Consider the following 9,826-nt stretch of genomic DNA (forward strand, 5'->3'; position numbering starts at 1 on the left):
CGATCTGAGCTGGCGACCCAACTTCAGCCTCAACCTCACGGGGGGCTCGGGCCACAGCGGTGGGGGACAGGAGGGGAACATGGATCTCATAGACCTCGCTGTCCCCGGGGATAACATCGCCCCTTGCACCAATGTGGCCGTAAGGGCCTTGGAACCGCCACTGCAGTCAATCGGAGGGGTGGGGGGTTCCCAGAGGTGGGGGGATCCCCCACCCCCCTCTGAGGGGGCCCCCGGGGGCAGGAAACCCACCCGCCACCCCAACACCTTCCATAAGGGGGCACAGTGGGACTTGGAGGTGGGGGCGCCGGTCCTAATAATAGGCGATTCCAATCTGTCCAGGATCCGCCAATACCACCATCCTATGGTCCAAATAGACAGCTTTCCGGGGGCCCAGATCCATCATATGAAAGAGGTTCTGCTTAAACTGGGGCCCTGCCTCACGACCCAGAAGGTGGTACTCTCTCTGGGCCTGAATAACTGCCTGAGGGGGAACAAGCCCTTGACTATGAAAAAGCAGTTCCAACAACTCATGTCAAGGGCCAGGATTGTCTTCCCTCGGGCAGAGATTTGGGTCCCGCTGATCCAGTTCTCCTCGCGCCTCCCGCCGCAGGCCCAAAGGCTGCTGCGGGAGCTGAACCTGTTCATCAGGGAGAATTTCAAAACTCTGACGGGGATCTCGGAGGATCGGTTTGAGACTCACCCAAAGGATCCAGTCCATTGGACGCCAGAGACGGCGGAGGGGATCCTCCATTCCTGGATGGTGCAGTTAAACTGAGGACGGGGGTACCTGCGGATTCAAATCAGCCCCATTCAAATATCTTAAATCTTTCTGCATCTTTGGTTTTAACTCGGGATGAGGAGAGGGTGTTGGAGAGGGGCCTCTTCTTTATACCTACCCCCCAGGTGGTGGACAGGCAGACGCTGCGCAGAGACCTGCACAGGTACCATAGACGTCTCAAGCTCCTGGACCATTTCGGGTACGAGACGGACTTCGCTCGGGACCCCTTTGTGGGCCCCTCGACCTGGGAACCGAAAGGGGATGGGGTAGCAGCACCTATCAAAAAATTAATAAAACAGGATAATCGGGACCTTAAGAGGGTCTGTTGGGCTGGGGAAAAGGAGGAAAACCTATCAATGGGGGAAAGAGAAGCTTTGCAGACATTAAAATCAAACTCAGGGATAGTAATCAAACTAGCAGACAAAGGGTCAAAAATAGTGATCATGGACAGAAATCAATACTTAACGGAGGCGTACAGACAGCTGAATAATGCGGCCCATTACTCACCTTTATCTTGCTCGGTGCAATTGGAGACCCAAACAACAATCCGGGGGATCCTAGAGGGCCTGCATCACAAAAAAATCATAACAGCGAAACAAAAGTATTACCTGATGGGTGAGGATCCTCCACGTCCTCGGCAATTTTATCTTCTTCCGAAGATCCACAAAAGCCCGGAGACTTGGACGGTCCCACATAGGATCCCACCTGGCAGACCGATCGTCTCGGACTGCGGGAGTGAATCCTATAGAGTAGCAGAATTCATTGATCACTACATTAACCCTTTGTCACAGCTACATGATAGCTATATCCGGGACACTTATGAGTTTGTGAACAAACTGAAACATATCACAGTGCCACCCGGTGCAATGCTCTTCACAATTGATATCGACGCACTATATACCAACATCGAAACCCAATTGGGCTTGAAAGCAGTGCGCGATATCTTCCTCCAATACCCAGATCCCGCCAGGCCGGACGAGGCCCTTCTCACACTTTTAGAGCTTGGTCTCACCAGAAACGACTTTGAGTTCAATTCGGAATTATTCCTACAGATCCATGGTACCGCAATGGGTAAAAAGTTCGCCCCGGCCTACGCGAACATCTACATGGCGGACTGGGAACGAACAGTCTTCCCCAAATGCGACCACTTACCTCTGTTATATATAAGATATCTGGACGATATCTTCGGGATCTGGAGTCATTCCAAAGCGGCTTTCAGTGGCTTCATCACAGTCTTGAACAACCACCACCCTTCAATAACCGTCAAATATAATCTTCAACCGGAAAAGATTGAGTTCCTGGACACAGAAGTATTCATAAGGAGAGTAAACAGTGGAGAGAGTGGGCTTGGTACGAGGGTGTACTTCAAGCCAACCGACACCCATGCACTTCTACACAGGTCAAGTTACCACCCGAAACACACATACAGGGGAATTGTAAAGTCACAATTGATACGGTACCTTAGGATCTGTACTGTGCCTGAGGATGCCGAGTCGGCAACAAGAATCCTTTTCCGGGCACTCAGGCGGCGGGGCTACGGCAGGACATTCCTCCGGCAAATTAAGGCGGAGGTTCTGCTGGATAGCGCCCGACCCTGGCACGTAGAGGCACGCACCCACCCACACACCAAAACTCTCCACGACACTGCACCTGACCTCCGGCACATTGAAGCGGAGGGTCATACACACACCACCTCTCTCCAGAATACATACAGGGACAGCCGACGCACCGAAGGGGCCACACGACAGAGGGGAGGACCGGACACGAGGGAAAACACTTACCATCTGATCCCCTTGATCACCACGCTCTCCCCGGCCTCCAGGACCCTCAATGTGAAAGCCAGGAGGAACTTTCAAATGGCTCGGGACCAGATGCAGTCGTTGGCCGGGTTCAAGACCATAGCCGCTTTCAGAAGGAATAAGAACCTCAAGGACCTTCTGGTGCACTCTTCCCTGGGCGGAAAAGGAAAAGAAAAGGGCTTTAAGCATGCAGGACTTTTTAAATACACCAAATTCATAGAGAATATACATACCCAGCTGGGGGTCCCAGTCCTGCAGGCTTTCACGCCACACTCCAAGAATGTAGTATATTGTATAAAATGCCAGGTTTGTGCCAAATTATATATTGGCCAAACTAAAAACAGCTTACTGACGAGGCTGAAACAACATCTATATTCACTGAGGAGAAATAAAAAACACACTTACCTGTACGATCATTTCCGACATCACGGGGGAGAAAATCTGGGGATGATGGGGCTGGAGTCGTCCACGGGCTGGTCTGACGGTCAGCGACTGGCGACAGAAAGGAAATGGATTAGGACACTGAAAACAGTGCATCCACACGGCCTGAACCAGACCATCTAAAAAGGAAAAATCACCGGATTAGGAAGAATCATGTTGCATGTGTGCATGTGGGCGTATGTGGACATGTATGTACATGTATGTGCATGTATGTGTGGGTATGTGTGCATGGATACATGTAAACAAATGATAACAAAAAATGTATGTGGGTGTGGGTGTACGTATGTGTATATTTATATGTATATGTATATATATATATATGTGTATGTGTGTATGTATGTATATGTGTATATATGTGTGCATGTGTGTATGTATGGATGTATGTATGGATGAACACACTTACCTGTACCGACACTCCTGCCATCGTGGGAGGGAGGACCTGGGGAATATGGGGCTGGAGCCGTCCACTGGCTGGTCCGATGGTCAGCGTCCTGGAACCAGATCACCCCTAAATGAGGACACAAAGGGAGAACCAAAATTAAGACAAAGGCTGGATTGTGAGCCCGTGCCTTCCAGCTGCCGAAAGGCAGTGGGAACCCTTTTTTTCCCCTACACCTAACCCTAACCCTAACCCTAACCCTAACCCTCCCCACCCAGCTCCCCTAAACTCAACCACACAACCCACCCACCCTAACCACAACACTCACGGGGGTGACGCGGCAGAACCAAGGTTAACATCAGCCCAGCCGCTAAGACGCAACCCGACCCGTGAAGTGAGGGTGGAGCTCCATCACCTTCCCAAAGCATCGACCCAACTGACTTCACAGACTAAACCGACCTCTGACCCCCCCACACCCCTCCCCCCTCCTCCCTCCCTCTCCCCCCCTCCACATACAGATCATACTCACCTGCTCAGTAATGTAGCCCGGACCCACAGTAACAGTATACAATCCTCTTCCCTCACAGACTCACCACCACCCCCCAAACAGCAGAGGGAGCCAGTGCGAAGGACCGTTGAGCCTGCTAACACCAGAGCAAGCGCGAGGGTGGGCAACAAAACTGTGATGATGAAGGGAACTGTAAAAAGCGAAAAGCTGACTTCATCCCCAACATCTGAGTTGCCCGCCTTAAACTCCAGCAGCGGCTCAACGGCACCCCCTGGCTCCCCACAATGGCCGGAACCCCACAGACATACAAACACCTTCAGAAAACTTCAAGACTGGTCACTCACAATTCGCAAGACAACCCTCATCCTAGGCGACTCAAACTTATCACGTATCCCACCCTTCACGGACCCACACATACAGGTAGACAGTTACCCTGGAGCCACCTTTTATCATCTGACAGCAATACTCAAAAAACTCACCCCTCAGCTCACACCATCACATGTCATCTTCTCAATCGGCCTCAATAACTGTCTGGCAGAACACCACCTACTCACCATGCAGAAACAGCTCCAAGCCCTGTGGCGAGCCGGCCAGATCACCTTCCCCAACGCCACCCTCTACATCCCCATCATCAACTTTTCACACACCCTGGCCCCCAAAAAACAACATCTACTCACACAGCTCAACACCACCATCTCACAGAAATACAACTTCATTCCAGACATTAACCAACTCCTTTTCCACGTAAACCCCAAAGATAACATCCACTGGACAGCAGAAACGGCCGGGACGTTGTTCAGGTACTGGAAACAGCAGTTAAACATGTAAATGGGGAGGAAAGTGACCACACACCTCCCCACACCTCCAACATCACCAACCTCTGCTCCGCCTTCTCCCTCACGGCCGCACAGCGGGAGATACTGGAGAAAGGACTCACCTTCATCCCGACACCGGAACCCCCCACCCGGCCGGCCCTCAGGGGGGACCTCCACGTCTTCCACAGGAGGCTGAAACTCATCGACCACTTCTGGGGGGCACAGGGGCGGGACCAGGTTCCCTTCACTGGACCGTCCAACTGGGAACCACATCCGGACACCGTCTCACCAGAAATCACAGACTTAATCCATACAAATTTACAATCACTCACACAATGGCGCCCCCTCACACACACGCAACCCAACATTAGCCAGGAACATAAACACACTCTCAAAGCACTAAGTAAAAACAAACACATAGTCATTAAACCAGCGGATAAAGGGGGACAGATAGTATTACAGGACAGACATAACTACATTTTAGAGGCCGAAAGACAGTTAAATGACAACACATACTATAAACCACTTACACATTCTATACAACTAGAAACACAACAATTGGTAAGAGACATTACACATAGACTACATCTCAACAAATACATAACCATCAAACAAAAACAATACCTGGACGGTCCCGACGAGCCCAGGCCCCGCCTCTTCTACCTGCTCCCCAAGATCCACAAGCCTCCTGAGACGTGGACGGTCCCCCATGTGGTTCCGGCCGGCCGCCCCATAGTTAGTGACTGTAGTTCAGAATCTCACCGCATCACAGAATACATAGATCACTTTATCAACCCACTCTCCAAACTTCACCCCAGCCACTTGCAAGACACCTACCATTTTGTCAATAAAATAAAAAACCTCCAGGTACCCGGTAACACATTCCTCTTTTCAATAGATATAGATTCATTGTACACTAACATAGAAACTTCACTCGGCCTTCACGCCCTTCAGGACACCCTCAATAGACACCCCGACCCATCCAGACCCGACAGAGAAATCATAGAATTACTACACATCACCCTCACCCGCAACGACTTCGAATTTAACAGTCAGCACTATCTCCAGCTGTGCGGCTGTGCAATGGGCCGGAAGTACTCCCCGGCGTATGCCGACATCTACCTGGCCCATTGGGAGGAGGCGGCCTTCAAAAAACTCACCCACAAACCCCTCCTCTACGTCCGGTACCTGGACGACATCTTCGGCCTCTGGACCCACACACAACAACAGTTTCTCACCTTCCTGGACACCCTCAACTCCCATCACCCCCGGATTAAACTCAAACATAACATACAACAACACACAGTCGACTTTCTGGACACACAGGTTTTTTTTCAACACTTCACTCACCACAAAACAATAGCCACTAAGGTTTATTTTAAGGCCACTGACCGCCACGCATTACTTCACAAAAGCAGTTACCACCCCAGACACACCTTCAAAGCAATCATTAAATCACAACTCATCCGCTTCCACAGGATCTGCACCCTCCCGGAGCACGTGGCGGAGGCGACCAGCACCCTCTTCAGTGCGTTGAGGCTCAGGGGGTACTCGAAGCGCTTCCTCAGAGCGGTGAGGGCGGAGGTCGCCGGCTCCTTCATGGGCGGCAGCCGCAGTACCCCACAACCACCAGCTGGGGCCCTCGTCCCCTTGGTTTTAACCTTCTCTGACTCCACTCAAACCTTAATCAAGAAAGTGCGAGTCAGCTTCCAGGGGGCGAGGGAGCGCTGCGCCGCCCTACGGGAAAGCAGGGTGATCTCTGCCTTCAGGAGAAACAAGAATCTCAAAGATATCCTGGTCCATACATCTCTAAATAAGAAGGGGACCAGGAAGGAGGCGCTTCGAGGATCAGAGATTGGTTTCCTTCGTCTCCCTTACATTTTTAACCCACAAAGCAGAAAAGGCACAAAAGTAGAGCGGGCCCTGACACCGGCAGCCTCAAATGTTGTTTACGCTGTCAGGTGCGGGGCCTGCCACCAACTGTATGTGGGGGAGACGGGAAACCAACTACATCTTAGGATCAAGCAACACCTTTTTAAAATCAGCAGCGGGAACGGCACGGGCGTCCTCTATGCACATTTTAAACTCCATGGCTCACACGTTTTACAGAGTGTGGGCCTGGAGAGCAACTGGCGATGGACCACGTCCCAACGTCAGGCGGCTGAGAGGAGATGGATCCACAGGCTGGGCACGATAGAACCTAATGGATTAAATGAGAAATACTAAGGCCCGGCCTGTGGGCTCCTTTGCACCTTTTTAACCCCCCCCCCCCCTCCTCTCCCCTTTTATCAGGGAGCCTCGTTTGCATCTTCGTCGTGGGAATCTTTAGTTTGTTTTACCTTTTACCTTTTATCTTTTATCTTACTAGATGTGTTGGTGGTGGGTGCACACGAGTGCGCGGTTGGTGTTATATTTATTTATTTTTTTAGACATTCCTTTTATATATATATATAATTTTATATACATGTTTGTGTGTATATTTTGTATTTTGTATGTTAAAACATAAATATATATATATGTGTTAATTATTTCATTTTGTTGACTTGCGTCTATATATATATATATATATGTGTCTGTATTAATATATAAACACCCACACAAACCCCCCCCCCCCCCCTTTTTGGTTTATTGTATTATTAATGACTCCCCCGGTTTTTAGTTGCGGACGAGGCCCCAAACCCCCTCCCCATCCCCCTCCGTCATTCTTCCCCCTGCAGCCGACAGGATGGTTTTATTTTAGCAAAATGTCACACCTTTTTAGCACTTACCCCCCTCCCCCCCCCCCCCTTTTTTTTACCTGATGTTTCCTTTTTACTCTCATGGCCCTGCTTGCCACTTTTATTTCCTTGCTTTTATCCTTGTCTAGAAGTGGTGTGTTTTGTATTGTATATACGGGTGTTTTTTTACAAATTTATTTATTTATTTATTTATCTATTTATTTACTTATTTATTCACTTATTTAATTATTCATACCTCTTTAACTACCTTTTTATCAGGAAACATCGGTGTGCTATTTTGATTTTACCCTACCATCCGGGATCGGCTCACTTTTACGATTTTTTTTAAAAATCCCCCCCTAAGTGCAACTCCTCACCGGCTGCCCCGCTGTGACTTGGCCGACAGACCGGTTGTTCTTTTTAGGAAGTTTTCAAATACCCTTTTTTTAAATTTTTAATATTTTTATGGTTTTACTTACCTGAGGGTTTTTAACTGCTTTCTTAAACTTCTCCCCCCAAGGAAAACCCCACCCAGTGCCAGTGCTTCTCGGGGCCCCCCTCGGAGGGCCCCGTCCTAACCTAACCCTAACCCTAACCCTAACCCTAAATCTGGTTTGAAAGACATGTCACTGAGTCCACCGTATATCTTGGCAATCGATTGTGTGCAAGTGAGAAACGTGTGTCTGAGAGGAAAACTTGAGCTGGCTTACAAGTGTCATGTTGAGAGAAGACCTTCCAGTTTACAGTCAAGCCAGAAAACAGACGGTCCTCTTAGAACCGTGCACAGAGATCTCTCATTACTATGTGGTTTCTTACCACCTCTTAAAAAAGAACTTCCTGTCCTGTCAAAGAAACCTCGATGGCCAAGCACACGTCAGCATCCAGACCCTTATGAGCCAGAGTTTAACGCTGAAGAAGAGGATGACGATCTGTCAAATTACATTCAAGATCTACTCCTGAGAACCACAGGGTCCCCTCTGCAATATGAAATGATTTTGCCTCCAAGGCATCAGTTCCATTCTTCTGTTGAGCAAACCTGTGCAGATATGGCAGCTGTTTCTGACAGTGCTCTGGAACAACCTGAAACTTTACCTGGAAATGCAACATTTCTGGAAAGAGAGAACTTACCCGAAGTAGAAAGTTAAAACTGTATTTTTTACGTGTCAAGCTACTGTGCTGTTTCCTTGTTTTGTTAAGCTGAATGTGAAGCCAAAATGGGCCGTAGCTAAACTAAGACAGTGGGAATAAGTTAATATTGTGTAGTTTATGCATTTTTTAAATTTTAATTTGTTTAAGTTAACTGAGAAGCTACGTGCTACACACATGTTCAAGTCTGGCTTCGTTAGCATGGTTCGGTGAACAGCGCCGCCATTTGAGTGTGGTTCAGATGGTTAATCTGTTTATAGGTGCTAGTTCTAGTCAAGTACTTCCTTTTGTGAATTAAAATTAAAATATCTGTATGGCACTGTTGTACAACAGGCCAGGTATTTCACATGGGACGATCACTTGGTGTTTACACACCAGAAGCCAGGAAAAGAAGGCGGCGGGCCCCCGACAGAGAAAGCGAGTTGGACAGCATTGCTTCTGCCAGACCAGACGACTCACCTTGGTGAAGGACACGCTGATTCACACACCTTATTCCTGGTGGGACTGCACTTTTCACTATTTTATTGCAACTTGCAGTGGAATTAATTTGGACTTGGAAAATACTTTTCAAAAGGACTATTACTAGTGAAATTGAGTTATAGATTAAATACTGTGGATGAATGTACTGTGTGTGAGAGTTTTGGATTTTGTTTCTATATTAAGTTGTTAATTTGTGCCAAACCGGCAATGAAAATGGGTGTTTAAACTTAATTTAAGTCTAAACTTAATTTACTAGTCAGGTAAATTAATAAGAAGTTAAACTAAACTGTTAAATAGGATATGAGAACTTAGAATTGGATCAACTAAAAGAGACAAGAGGAATATTTATTCTATGAGATTTGGGTATTCATTTTTGTCACAGGAAGCCTTGGGTGGCTTATTTTGTAGTTTGTCATTGTTTCATTCCCCTCACCTGAACTCAGCCACTGCCGTGTGTCCCCTGATTGTCTACACCTGTGTTCTCTCTCTCTCTCTCTCTCTCTCTCTCTCTCTCTCTCTCTCTCTCTCTCTCTCTCTCTCTCTCTCTCTCTCCACACACACACACAAAGGATTCAACATGTGTATTGGTGAGGAAATGTGATATGATGCCAATGTCTATAATCTGTATATTAATCAGCCTTGGTCTGTGGTCTGTTACTTCTGATTTTAATGAGTTTAAAACTGCTCTTTTAAACCTAGAATCTGGTCCTAGCTTTCTGTAAATACTCGTACGTCTTCATAAAGGTCGTCCAGGTCAGTAAAA

At 48.1% G+C, this 9,826-nt stretch overlaps 1 long non-coding RNA gene across 1 annotated transcript; it reads right to left on the reverse strand.

Moving 5' to 3' along the window:
• Positions 1-1,442: 1,442 nt before the first annotated feature.
• LOC137801909 (uncharacterized) lies at positions 1,443-2,340 on the reverse strand. Its single transcript, XR_011079926.1, has 3 exons — positions 2,239-2,340; positions 1,931-2,076; positions 1,443-1,520 (listed from the first exon to the last, which is right to left on the reverse strand). It is a non-coding gene; the product is annotated as an uncharacterized lncRNA (long non-coding RNA).
• Positions 2,341-9,826: the final 7,486 nt, after the last annotated feature.

Source organism: Clinocottus analis, unplaced genomic scaffold, assembly GCF_023055335.1.
Source record: "Clinocottus analis isolate CAN_PGR_092001 unplaced genomic scaffold, fCliAna1.0.p SCAF_46, whole genome shotgun sequence".
NCBI lineage: Eukaryota > Metazoa > Chordata > Actinopteri > Perciformes > Cottidae > Clinocottus > Clinocottus analis.